At 41.4% G+C, this 13,855-nt stretch overlaps 1 protein-coding gene across 4 annotated transcripts in view; it reads left to right on the forward strand.

Moving 5' to 3' along the window:
* Positions 1-433: 433 nt before the first annotated feature.
* Positions 434-13,855, forward strand: part of gatad2b (GATA zinc finger domain containing 2B) — a 96,888-nt gene continuing 83,466 nt past the window's right edge. For 2 of the 4 annotated variants that reach the window (XM_088010020.1, XM_088010021.1), the window contains exon 1: positions 434-623. The gene's annotated coding sequence lies outside the window, so the exon portion shown is untranslated. The remainder of the gene's footprint in view (positions 624-13,855) is intronic. The other 2 variants (XM_088010022.1, XM_088010023.1) reach the window with 2 other exon arrangements.

The raw sequence follows: 13,855 nt of genomic DNA on the forward strand, positions 1-13,855 counted from the left end.
AATGATTGGATTTTCCTAAGTAATGACATTACTAAAACCACGTCTTCTGAGTTGACAGTAATGTTTGATCTGCCTTCAATCTTTTGTACTTTAACAAAACAATATAGGGTGGTTTAATAAAATATTATTTTCCGGCTTTAAACTGAGAGCAAATAAATTTAACTTCGCCTAATCCAGGAAACTCTTCAAATAGTTGTATTGTAACATATTATAGAGAGTCGTGAAAGTTCCTGAAAGCCCTCCTAAAATCAAAAACACATAGTTTTTAGCTCCTCTCGAAGTAACGCCGCTCTCTGTCCACACACAAACAACAGGAGTCCCCCTGACCAATCAAATTTCTCTCCTCTTCACCGCGGAAATTACTGACCAATCAAATATCCGCCTGAGTCTGCTTTAGAAACGAGCAGCCACTCGTTTGTTTGTCTGGTTTTCATGAGTAACTGTCTCACCAATGAGCGTTCCTACTGTTTGCAACGAAGGGATGAGAGTCTGTCGAGGCCCAATCAGCGGGTCAGTGCTGCCTGCCGGTGCCGGGGACTGGTGGTGAGAATCCGCTGCAGCGCGTCAGGGGGACCGGACCGTGAACCCGGAGACGGTACACACCGAGGCGAAACGACACACAGGTGAGTCCGAGGACTTGCGCAAGGCCTGGCTTTGGGCAGAGATGTTTTAAAAACTCGACTATGGAGTTCGATTTGCAGTAGAACGGCTAATTAGTTGCTGTGTCGGTTTTCTGCCGGTGGATTTGCTGATATGCTATCAGACAATAGAGTGCATTGGCTTTGCTATTTATTGATGCAGGCTGACATTTTTGCGACCAGCTCCGCCGCCTCGAACTGTTCATTTACCTTTAAAGGTATCGAGTCATAGGAAAATGGGTATTGTTGTTTTGACGGCTTCGGTGTTTTGTGTTTGTTTTCTTTTATAATAGCATTGTCAACAGAGATTTTATGACGTTGTGATGGAAGCGTTTTTTTGGAAAGCCTCCAGTTCTTTTCATTGTTTGATCCAGAGTCTCAAGGGGTTGACCGAAGACTGGAGAAAGAGCTGTACTCATCTAAAAAGCCTACTTAACACTGGCGTTTAAATGCGCACAGTAACGAATACATGGTTCATCCAGCTGTACTGCAGGGAGAGGCGGTTTTAAACGCGTCAGGAGGAGGCCCCGAGTCCTGATGGCCCTCGGCAATTAGGAAGAAAAAATTCTAAATGCATCAGCCATTTACGTGGAGACTCAACTAGCTCCATATGCACCTAAATGGCTGCCTGGCGCCTGACGGCATAACCAGCATTTTACAGTAGGGACAAAGCATTACTGTGACTGAGCGAACGTTTGCATCCTAATCGGCGGATTAAGAGCAGTAGGTGATTTCCGAATTAAATCCATTTTTGATGCTTTCTGTTATTATTCTGCTATTCATAGTTGCTTATTTAGTGGAGATATTGTGTTGTCCTGCTGCTGTGCTCCACTGGATTTGCATGCATGTGTCTATAGCAATTTGAATGTCACCAGAAAAATCAGAGTATGAGCCATTGTTGATATGCAGCTTATAAAATGTATATTTCTACAAAGGTTATCCGTTTGACCAAACTACAGACTTACTCTTATTCTGTAGATGTATTTTGCATGCTTACCATATTTTCATGAGAAATCTGATCTTGCTCAAAGCTGCTGAATGTAAAATACTACATCTCATCATTTTAAACGTGTACATTTTCATCTTTTCTGATCTTGCTGGTTTTTTTTTGTTTGTTTTTCTTTTTTTTTTTAAGGTTTCTTGTCACCTCTTTAGGACAATATGCCACTAGCGCTTGTCATCAGAAGTAATCACAAACCCTAATTCTGTGCTGACCATGGTACGTACAGTCAGGTCCCTGTACGACCCCCCCCCCACTTCCCGGAGTAATGGTGGGTCTGTATGAATGAACTGGTGGAAGAGCATGAATGAAGCGTCTTGAAAATCTTAATACATCAAACTCTGCTTTTGAGGACATCCGAATAGAATGATTTGTGAAGTTGCTGAGTTAAAACGGTTTTGTGTTTAAAACAGTTTTTTAAAAATGCAAAAAAAATTGTAAAAAAATGCATGTCAATATGTTTCACCTCATCAAAATTGGACAATGATCTGATTTTGATGCTGACTGCCCTTATCTGCCATTTACTTGTTGCTTTTCAACCATGTCCAAAAGACAGATTACTATTAATTATGATCTGTTGACATAAGTTGGTTATAAGGATAAGTTTATTAATTCAGCCACGGCTTTTAACTACAATCTTTGCATTGTAGGTAGATTGTAGTTTTGAGTAGTAAAACATTTACTGATGACTGGTTCACATGGTAAGATTTTAAAATGAGTAGACTTATCAATTGTTTTGTGGACATCAAAACAGTAAAAACTTAATCATATAATTAACCGGTGACGCTAAATGAAACGACAGAACAAAAACTATCTAAACACAGTGTAACAAAAGTTAATGGAAAAAAAACAGAACTCACCTCCATATATTTGTGCAGCTTCTGCTTGTGCTGTCTCCACTCTTTTATCCAATGCCTTTTATTTTTGTTACGTTTTTTATTTCTAAAAATAAGTTCACAAACTATTGCTATTGTTTCTGCATTGTTGGCCATGTTTGTTTACTGTAATTTGATGTATGGTGTGGTGGGGTTTTACAGAATTTTGTGTCTGGAATCAGAATGTTTGTGAGTGAAATCAGTTCATGTGTGGTGTGTTGCTCCTGCCATGTGGCTGGACACCACACAAGATACGATTGAACCTGTTGTACTTAAGATTTGATCAAACTCCTCCTAGGGATTTTGATCGATTGAGTTCAAACTTGGTCGGTTTGTTCATAAGGGATGACTATTTAGTAGAGGTGTGCCGATCGCTCGGTCACCGATCATAATCGGGCCGATTTTCGTGAAAAAGTGCATGATCGGTGATCGGCGATCATTGGCTCTTTCACCGATACCGATCACCTGCTTCTCATTTCGCAGCCTGCCTGTGCAGCTGGTCTCCTCTTTCCTTCACTCTGCGCAAACGTGCAACAACAAATCCTAAGCGATGTGGAACTATAACGCACTGAGTGAATGGGGAAGTTTGCTGCGTGTTGCTGCGGAAAATTGAAGCAGGTCAAAAATGCATCAACACAACGAAGCTAATACGACATAAAAACAGTGCCATACTTGACGGAGTTTGGCTACATCGAGGCTCACACTGCAGTAAAAAAGACATACGGAGGATCAGATAGCAGGTAAAGCAGCGCACAGCTACAAACACTCACCCGGATTAGCATGAGGTCAGAAAGCTAAACAAATAACCCGCAAAATTATTTAAGTCTTCGAGCTGCGATGTAAGACGCTGGTTCTGCTCTCGCTGTTGAACCGCTGCTACGCTACAGGTAGTAATATTTCACAGACGGAGCTTCGCTTCCGCTCCACCTGGTAGTGACTCTCATACCGAACCTGTTTAAAGCTGCAGCATCTAACCTAAAAAAATACATTTTACATATGTATTAAAACTTTAGTTGTCCTAACATGAGACAGATAATCTCTAAAAAAAATAATCGATCTCCTCCCTGTTCTGCATAATTACTCCGCTCAGTCAGAAACAGCCAATCAGAGCTAGCAGTAATCAGCTAGCCGCCATGCTAACAGGAAGTTTTCATTCAGCAACTCAGGATTGTTTATTGTAATGGATCCTGTTTTTGCCTTTGAATGTTAAGTTTTATACTTGAACTTTTTGGCAATGTTGAGAGGTTTTATTTTGGCTCTTTGCGTTATTTAGCCTCTTCAGAGCCTTCATATGTTATCAGTCTGTTAAAGATAGTATTATCAATAGCAGTACAATTTGCACAATGCCTGTTTTGTTTAGTTTTCTTCTTGGAAAAAGTTATTAAAAACAAGTTTTTGTCTAAATTAAGGTGAATTCATGGTTCCTTTTTCCACATAATGTAACCGGTAGTGTTTATGATAAAAAATAAATAAATAATAATTATGTGATCGGTATCGGTGATCGGTATATCGGCCCTCATGGGTGATCGGTATCGGTATCGGCAGGGAAAAACCTGATCGGCACATCCCTACTATTTAGCCATCCCTTATGAACAAACTAACCAACTGACATCATCCAAAGTCATCAAATCGGTGAGTTTTCTTGCATGCTGAAGGCCAGGCCTCAAAGTTTCACATTTTGCCATGAAACACGAAATTATCTCCTACACAAAAACTTATAGTGACACCAAACCTTTGGTGATTGATCACCATAAGGTTCCCTACAATATTCAATGGGCAAATGATGACATCACTTCAGCCACGGCCACTGCGAACAGGAAGTGTAATGTTTTACACTGATCGGTCTCTGTCTGACCCCTTTGACCTAAACAACATGAAAGAGTGTCCAGTAGACATGTTGATGTTGGTTTCAAGAGTGTTGACCACAGCAAATGGGATGGCGGTGCCGGAACTCACACAGTTGCCGCTAGGCTGCAGCGGCAGTGAGCTGCGAGGGCCACATAAGGCTGCTTGCAGCTTTGATGACGATTCATCCGTCAAATGAATTGGCTTTTTGAAGGCCTTAACTAGGGATGCATAATATGATTGACATGGCAGATATTAGCTGTAAAATTTAATATACTATTCCATCAAAATAACTCACTGACATAAAAGGTGTAGTTTTTATATGACTGACAAGTTGCACTGTTTGAATGTCATTGTCTTAGAAAGAGCATGCGTCATGAATAAATTTGACATTAAAGTTGAAAGTGTTGCATCATTTTCAGCCTCTATTTTAGCTTTTGCATTTGGCAGCAGGCTAAATTGACAAAGATGATGCAATATTTTAATTCCACACCAGAGAAAGCCATATAGTTTCAGTAAATATGTATAGTAAAAAAATATCGGTATTGGTATCAGTTATCAGCCAAAGGAGTTTTAGTATATTGGCATATCGGATGTCGACCAAAGATCCAATATCGTGCATCCCTAGCCTTAACATATCTGAAAACTCACAAAACTTTGTGGACACAATCAGGCCTGCATGAAAATGATGTATTTTAATGTCATTGCAAAAATTACAACAAAATGGCTCAACAGCTCCACCAGGCAAATTTCAAAACACCCAGCGCATTGACCTCACTTTATCATAGAGGCATGGAATTTGGCACACTACAGAAAAGTCTCTTGCACCCATGCACTACATCCAACAGGAAAACGGCCATTTTGGATTGAATTTTAGATTTTCTCCCCATTTTCGCCGTTTACAGCCTCTGCATTTGATAGAACTCCTCCTAGAGATTTCAATCTATCAGTTTCAAACTTGGTCAGTTTGTTCATAAGGCATGGCTGAATAATTATCAAAACTGTGATTGTCTTTGTCTTGTTACAGACCAGCCCTCAGTACATTGACATGGTCAATTGGTGATATCGCCTCAGCCTTTTTCTACTGGATGTCTTACTTTTATTCTTTGATTCATATAGGTGTAAACCTGTGCCAAGTGACATAAAAACACATGATGATGAACACTCTCAACACTGGGTGTTGGCTGAAACGTGTGGGTGTGGCAGAATGGGAATTTCAGTCTCTCGCCATTTGCAGAGATTGTAAATGGTGAAAGATCCTTGGAATTGGGTGTCTAGAACAAGATGACCACTTCACTGGGTTAATGTTGAATCTTAAAACGCTCTAAAGCATATATGCATCATCCAATTTGCACCAAACTGTTTATGAATGACCTTTGTTAACCTATATAGAGCTCAAGTGTTTTATATTGAAATTTGACTCCATGACGCCCCCTAGGTTTTTCTAACAGCTATTTCTCCCTGATTCATCATCCGATCTGCTCCAAATTTTTTATGCGTTATCATGGAACACAGCTTCAAACATTGTTGTGATACATTAATGACATGACCAAAGCCCGCCCTCTCAGAGAAAATACTAGAGATTAATGGACTACTCATACTTCATCCTGAATGTGACATAAAATTGAAGCTGTATCCACTAACAGTTGATAACGACACGAGACCCGTGTCCAAGTTCGAGGACTGCATCCTTCGAAGGGTGGATTTATAGACGGCTTGCGTCACAGCGTGGCGACAAGGCCTGTCCTAATTCAAAGACTCCTTCAATTGTGGCCTCCAAATGCGTCCTCCTTTTATCCAGATTTGAAGGATGGGTCTGGTGTATCCTTCACAGCCCGCCATATCCCTTAATTCATTGCGGGTTCAAACTGAGTGTTCAGGCAAAGCGGCGGTGATGAGCGACAAATTATTTTGCTATATTACACTTATCTGCTCCATTCATCAGTGCATCACCTATTTGCAATATTGTGCCGACATTTTCAGAGATCTCCTGCTGCATTAACAGCCAAGCTCTCCTCGCCAGCTGTTAGCTGGCCGGGCGTTCCAGGTTCGATTTATCAGGAGAGAACGCCTGACTCAAGGCACACTGTTTTTAAAAACTCCTGCTAGCTTTCCCCAATGAGTGGAAGCTAAACACCGATGTTATTCAGTCAGGTAGTATCTAGTTGTAAAATGTTTGGTTTACTAAAGCATCTAATTTATTCCTGAGCAAATCGGTTTGACTGATTAAAGTTAAGCCTTCAAACGTAATAATAATTTGTTTCTATTCATTCATTGTAGGAATGTGCAATACATGTTTGATCCACCAAAAGTGTTCAGGGGATCACTTCCTAATGATCCAAAATAAAAATTCAAAAACATAAATCTGCAACCAACAGAATGTTCTGTTTGGTGTTTTTTAGGGGTGTAGCGATACAATAATCTCACGATACAATACAATATGATATTCTGACCATGATACGATATGTATCACGATATTTGGCAAACGATACAATTTACTACAATTCAATGCACTTTTACGGCTTTCGCAAAGATTTTAGGACAGAGTGATTTTAGTGACATTTTGTGTTCCATAGACTTGGATTTAATTAACTGAAAACTGATTAAAAGCACCAACTATACAATACCTGACTCTAGTTGGACAGAGTCTAGCAGTCTACAGCTAGACAAAATAAATCAAAGATGCAGTGAGAAAATTAGTTTCTGTCATTTAATTCATGTGGATTTGACATGAAACTCAAAGTTTCAACAGTGATTCAGGAGCTCAGTGAGGAGATCATCAGTCTCTATAGACTCTCAATATGCAAATGATTGCACTCATGTTTTTCTTTTGGACATACTGTGGCTGCATTTTGGAGTAAAGTCTTTTGGACTATAGGGAAAAGGCTTTTCTAAATTGGCTCCCGGAGTTAGCCGTGGCTGTAAGCTGTTTACTACTAGCTGCTGGGGTAGTGGCTCTGCCTCACCCCATAGTGATTGACTCCGTGCAGCTGCGCAGCGCCGCCATTCCCCTGCTTGGATGAGTATCTGCCTCTGACTGCCAGGATCTAATCACACTCTCAGTCTCTGATACTCTCAGTTGATAAAAAGAATGATCAATCCGCCATCGTCATCATGGAAATCCTCACTGCGCCACGGATTCCGGCTGCGGGTTTCCCCTCTTCGTTTTCCAGCTCAAAACACAGCACTGCTGCTGCTGCGCACTCGCTTCGTATGTTATCAACCCATGTGCTGCGTGTTCATTCCTCAGATAATCCTTTATATACAGAACAGAAACCACTAAGTTAACAACAAATTACGAAGTGGATGGCAGCAGTCGAACTTTGCATTAATTTCGCGATCTCACTGCTTTTGTCGCTGCTCCGTTCGCGCCGCTACTCCGTTCCTCTTCTCTTTCACGGTTACTTGCGCAACTTCGTTTCTCAGCAACAAAATACAGCCCATCGTTATTTATTGAAGATTTGAGATTTACAAAAACAAAAACAAAAGAATCTAATATTGCGTTTCAGTTTTTACGTTTGGAAGCTCATTCCCTTTCACATAACTGGAAAAGCTGGAAAAATATTGTTTACTAATTTTAACATCACTCCAGTTTTATTTGGCCTATTAACACAATTTAAAAACTGGTGTGTAGTTTATAATGTGCACTTTAACCACAAGTTGAAAGTGAGACTGGGAGAGGCAGAGTCTTGCTGCTACGCCGTCACAAACCAGACATGTTAAAAAGACGCTATAAGCCTATGGACTCCTATAGTTTAACATATCGATACTCGCGGATGAAAGATCGATACCTTCCGAGGGTGGAAAATATTGATACATATCGTAGAATCAATATAATTATACAGCCCTAATGTTTTTACGTACTTTTTTGTGGTAAATGTTTTTGAGGTTTTGTAGTGTTAATTCCTGATGCATTTGAAGTAATCTTTGCTCTGCATTCCGGGGCTGTTTATTGGTTGTCATGGCAACGAGTCTGCGACCTTAAGCTGACAGACTGGGAAAAAAATAATATAACCACCCGTTTTTCTACATTTTCCCCTGGGCAAATTTCATCATTTGTTTGTAGAACGTGGCAATATTTAGAGCACATATGTCAGAGTCAAGGCCCGCGGGCCACATCCGGCCCGCGAGAAGGTTTTTTGCGGCCCCTGGGATGATCTTGATTTATTATTAGAACCGGCCCGCAGACCGCAGCAAGCCGGCACCCCGTCTGAAAAAAAATATCTTCCTTATTTGAACTGTAAGTAGTTCTTTAAATGTTCTGTGAGATGATGTACTTACCCATGTATCCATAACAACCGGAACTTTCAATATCCACCAAGTTATTGCCGAAATATGCCGTCTATTAAACGAGTGCCCCCCGGATTAATTACATTCTCTGCAGCTGCAGCTGCGAAGTTACCGTATTAACCCGATACTTGCTGGAAAGTGCAACGTCTCCCCTTTCAGAAACCGTTGGAATTTTTCCACTTAGCGCTACGTGTGGCGGAATTACGGTACTGCAAATTTAGATGTGTCGCCAGCGACACATCTAAATGCCTTGACTCTGACATATGTGGATTAATAGATTTTTGCACTTTATTTTATTGTATTTCAATCCAATTATATTTTAAAAATATTTCAGTTGTGTCTGTTGAAAATTAAAGATTACTGACAGAACCATAAGAAAATATTGCTTTATTTATCTGATCATATTGGAATATACTTGTTAGGTTTTCAGTAGGTTCAATTAGGTTCACTAGACTATATGCGTCATTTAAAAAAATTTCAATGAACATTCGATCAGTCCGGCCCTCGGCTTGTAGCTAAATTTTTTATTTGGCCCTCCGTCCATTTGACTTTGACACCCCTGATTTAGAGCAATCATCAAATAGAATGAAATATTTGGGTGATATTTTTTTTTTTTTTTTTTTTTTGCGGCAACATTTCGGCTTCAGGACTTTTGAAAAAAAAAAGTATTAATGTTTTAAGTTTTAAATATTGTGTTACAACACTGACATGTTTAACAATAAGAAATTAATAATGGGCAAGTTCAGGATTGGATAAATTAATAATTACAGGTGTTTTTTTTTTTTCACCATTGTCTCTGAATCTCTGAATGTGTTCCACCCTGTTAGGGACATTTACATATAGACCATAAATGGTTAAACATGTCAATTTGGGGGAAAAAATGACTTTCTTAAAAAGAGTGTGTCCCTTTTACTATATAATATGTTTTATTTTTGAAATTGTAACACATGATGTAGTTACGAATCATTTATGTCTGTATTGTAAAAAAAAACAAAACAAAAAAAAAACTTTTTTTACTCGTTATTACTGACAGCATAGAAAATATTGGTAATTTTAAAACGTATACCAATATGTGCATTTATTGGTCTTCAATTCCCAACATGGCACAGAAAAATTCACAGTTATTAATGTTTCTGTAACAATATTTAATAAAAATATGTGTGGAATGGGACATCACATGGTGGATTGTCCCATAACAGGGTGGAAATTCAATGTCTCTGATTCTAAAATCTGACAATTTTCATCATTGGTTGCAGAATTGCCTCTTTCAAGTCAAAGTATAGGCAGAGTATTTGTCCTGGCTCTATTTGGGGAAAAAAACAGGTGACATCCCTGTTGTGGATTTTCCCATGACAGGTACTCATTGTTCCCCTCACAGGAGTCAATGGGGGCAACTAGTGAAATGAAAACAGACAAATGGCAAAGACATCTGATAATACCTCAGACTACTCTGCAACTCTATTCCATTATCTGAAATTTTTTATTTTTACGATTACTTTTCACCCTAATTTCCACCCTGTTTGGTTCATGAACCTAACAGGGTGGAACTTTTCTAACTAATCTACCTGTAGCTCTTTATGTGGTGAACATTTAGCTAGCCAACCTTCAACTGAATAACAAACCTTGAATGACTAAATCTAATGTAATGTTTTTTAAATTCTACTAAATAAACATTTTTCACAATCTATCCTAACAGGGTGGAACTTTAAGGTTGACTCATACAGGTTTAACATATTTAAGATAAGAAAAAGTACATAGATAGTGACAGTTGAAGCTTACTTTGTTTTCCATGGTTGAAATGAAGCCCTAGGCGGAAATTCAACCTGTAAGACTCTTCCGGCATCACCTATCACCTCGCCTTCACCCCAGCCAATCAGGATGCACCACCTCTACCTCGATCCAATCACCTGGCAAGTGCTCCTTCAAAAGACGAAGCGACCACAGATCCACCCGCTTCAGTTGTGCTTCAACGTTATGGGTGCTTTTCCTCTACCTCTGTGACATCCAGCTGCCTCCTCTCCGTCAACGGTTCCGCTCCTTAGGCCTGGTCCAGCTCGCAAAGCTCCCTCTGATCGTCTTTTCCCCTTTTCTTGGCTGTTGTCCCTCGACCGCTCGCTGTTCCCCCGTGGACTTTCAGCTGTCCCCATCCTGGCTCCCTTTGGCCATCATCAGCAACGCTCCGGCCTCTCTTCGATCCGCTGTCCCTTTCTCCCCACCACTGTCCCTCGTCAGCCCTCCCCTGTTGATCTTGTCGGGGACTCCTCCGCCCCGCTCATCTTTTCCAGTTTTCCAGCTCACTTCCAGGAGAACCCCGCCACCAGTCCGCCAGGGTCGCTCACTTCCGTATGTCTCAGCCGCAGCTGGCTCTCCAGCCTCATCAACCGGCAACCTCGCTTCGCCCACAGGGGGCGTCGTCTAGCTTCATGGATTCTTCACCCCCCCAACCCCACCCGTTAAAGTCATCTTGAGCAAGGGCCGTCAGCCAGCTCACTGAACTATCAGCTATCAAGACTCCCTTCGGCCTTCACCAGCGACGCTCCGGCCCCTCCTCGATCCGCCGTCCTCCTTCCCGCCACTGACACTCACCGGGTCTCCCCAGCTCGTCTCGTCGTGGACTCGTTCCTCCGCCTGGATCGTCTTTCCCAGCTCACCTCTAGGAGACCGCCACGCTCACTTCCGAATGTCTCGGCTCGCAGCTAGCTCTCCAGCCTCATCAACCGGCATCTTCGCTGAGCCCGTGGGGGCGCTGTCTAGGTAAAGACGTACTTTCCCTAGTCTCGTTCATAATTTCTTTTCATGACATTAGTTAGGGCACCAGTGCTTCTAGCTCCTGTTTATTTGGCCTCCCATCGCCAGTCTGTCTCATCTTCAGAGTCGTGATTAGCTCAACTTGTGTGTTCGCAGAGCCTTCTGTTCCTCTTTCCCTCGATTTCTGTCAGCTCGAACTCGTTTGAGGAGGCACACGCATTAAGTAGGAACACGGAATTTCTAGGATCCGTCAGTCCAGCACACGTGTCAATGAAGTTCATAAAATGAGTTGCTTTCTTCCTCAACTGGATGGCGGCCTAAGCGCTTCGGTTCTACACGCAATCGCTGTTGGAGTCAGTTGCAATCATTTTAAGCACACCAGTACAGTGCGGTGCCAATTGGGGGAGGAGACAAACAAATAAATGAATTAAATATCATAATAACGCATTAACTGATTTCCATAAACTTGGCGTACGGCGTAGACTGTTTTGTCACCCCCGTGTGTGTAACGTGATGCGTGACCATAAACGGCAGAAAGCAGTTTCTAGCCGAAGCAGCTAGTTCTCCTGCATGGCAGGGGGCGCTCATGATCCCAGACATTGCGATTCCACAAATACAGAGTAAGACAGTAACAACAAGCTAGCCATCGAGCTAGCCTCACAGTAAAGTCAGTACAGCGATACATCTTTAGTTTTTCCCTCTTACCACATCAATCACGTATTAATCGCAAACCATTAAGCCTAAAACTATATTTCTCTTGCGTGAGAAATATTTGACTGTTTTCTTTGATATATATATATATATATATATATATATATATATATATATATATATATATGTGTGTGTGTGTAGCGTTGTTAGCACGTTACTCAAGTACATGCGCTTGAAACGAGCCTCCTATTCCTTCATAGGCTTATGATGACCTGTCCACTCCGCCAGGTGGCAGATTAAATATCCATGCATTGATAACCATAGCTACTTCGACTTTTGCAGCCCTCCGTTCGTGCCGCACGTCTCATCACCCTTATCACAAATAAAAACACCTCAGGAACTATAGAAACTTATCCACGCATTTATCTTCAACCGCATTGATAACTGCAGCAGCGTCTTAATTAAATCCAAGGATAGCAGCTTTTCACTCCAGTCCCAAAGATTTCTCATTGGCTATTTCAACTTAGAGAACAGACCTTATACTCCGTTCGCCCAGAGACCTTTGATCGGTCTAGCTCCTTTAAAAGATCTGATCCATCAACCTTCTGCTCCACCCTGGTCCTCCGGGTCCGACCTGCTCTGCCTCCCCAGAACGAAACAAAGCAGCATTTAGCCTTGTGCACGTCAAACCTGGGAAAATTTTTGAAAATATAACAGCCGAATCAGACATATTTTAAATCTCGTTTAAAAGTCACCATCTATAGCTGCTTTGTTGCGACTAGTCGAAGGTAGTGGTCAAATTGAAGTTCAATTTGTGTCCTGTAGAACCTTTCAGCGGCAGGCTAGCCTGAAGTACCCCAAATCATACAGAAAGGAGACACCCTTTCCGAGTGCTGACATTACTCGTCAAAGATTCATGAATTATACCGCACAAGTGTTGCAATCTTCAAACTGCTTTTACCCCCACTCACGCCTTCCTCCTTCTAGTCATCTAGCAGTCTCCATTACCTCTGCTATCCCTGCAGGTCATTCCTACAACCATTCAACAGTATTTCTGAAGTCCTTCACCCCAGCATGGTATGCCTTAACTAAATTTGGCGCAACTTGAAAATCTTCCCTTCCCCACGGCAGGGTCATGTCCTTCACTATTCGTTCTTTCATTGCCACCTTCTACTCCCTTAATCCGCAATCCAACTGCGACATTATCTAGCGCCTATTATGAAGAACAGACTTTTGGGGGGAATCTCTACTTAATTATTGCTTTTTATTCATATATATATATGAATATATATATTCTACACGCTTAGGTTTTTAAGATTCAGTTCTATCTCATTCTTAAAGCACTGCTCTGCTGCTGGAAATGCGCTGTATAAATAAATCACCTTTACTTGAGGATCGAGGGGAAACTGCTGCTTACATCAATCGCCTAGCATAATCTACCTCAGCTGACGCTTGTTTACTATCCATTCAAATAACCTATTAGTTTAGAATGCTCAAGGGACAACACAGGTCCCGGATCTATGCCTCTTTTATGCTGTTCTCAATTTTCACTTTTAAGTCAGCAAGCTCCGCACAATTCCTATGTCCTTCGCTCATGAAGTCCCCAGATCAGTCATGTCGTTAAATCTCTTAGAAATCCAAGATTCATGCGAGTTCCCCTTGGCCATCTCCAGGCCTCGTATTTAGATATTTAGTCCTCAGGCAGCCTCCCATTGCCCTCTAGGTTCAGTCATAACCCAGTCGCTGATCGTTGGCAGCATCCTCCTCTGGTACTCTTTCAGACCTCTCCTCCGTTCTCTCTGCCTTCA

Source organism: Poecilia mexicana, unplaced genomic scaffold (assembly GCF_051168715.1).
Source record: "Poecilia mexicana isolate PSO_F unplaced genomic scaffold, ASM5116871v1 scaffold_11, whole genome shotgun sequence".
Taxonomy (NCBI): domain Eukaryota; kingdom Metazoa; phylum Chordata; class Actinopteri; order Cyprinodontiformes; family Poeciliidae; genus Poecilia; species Poecilia mexicana.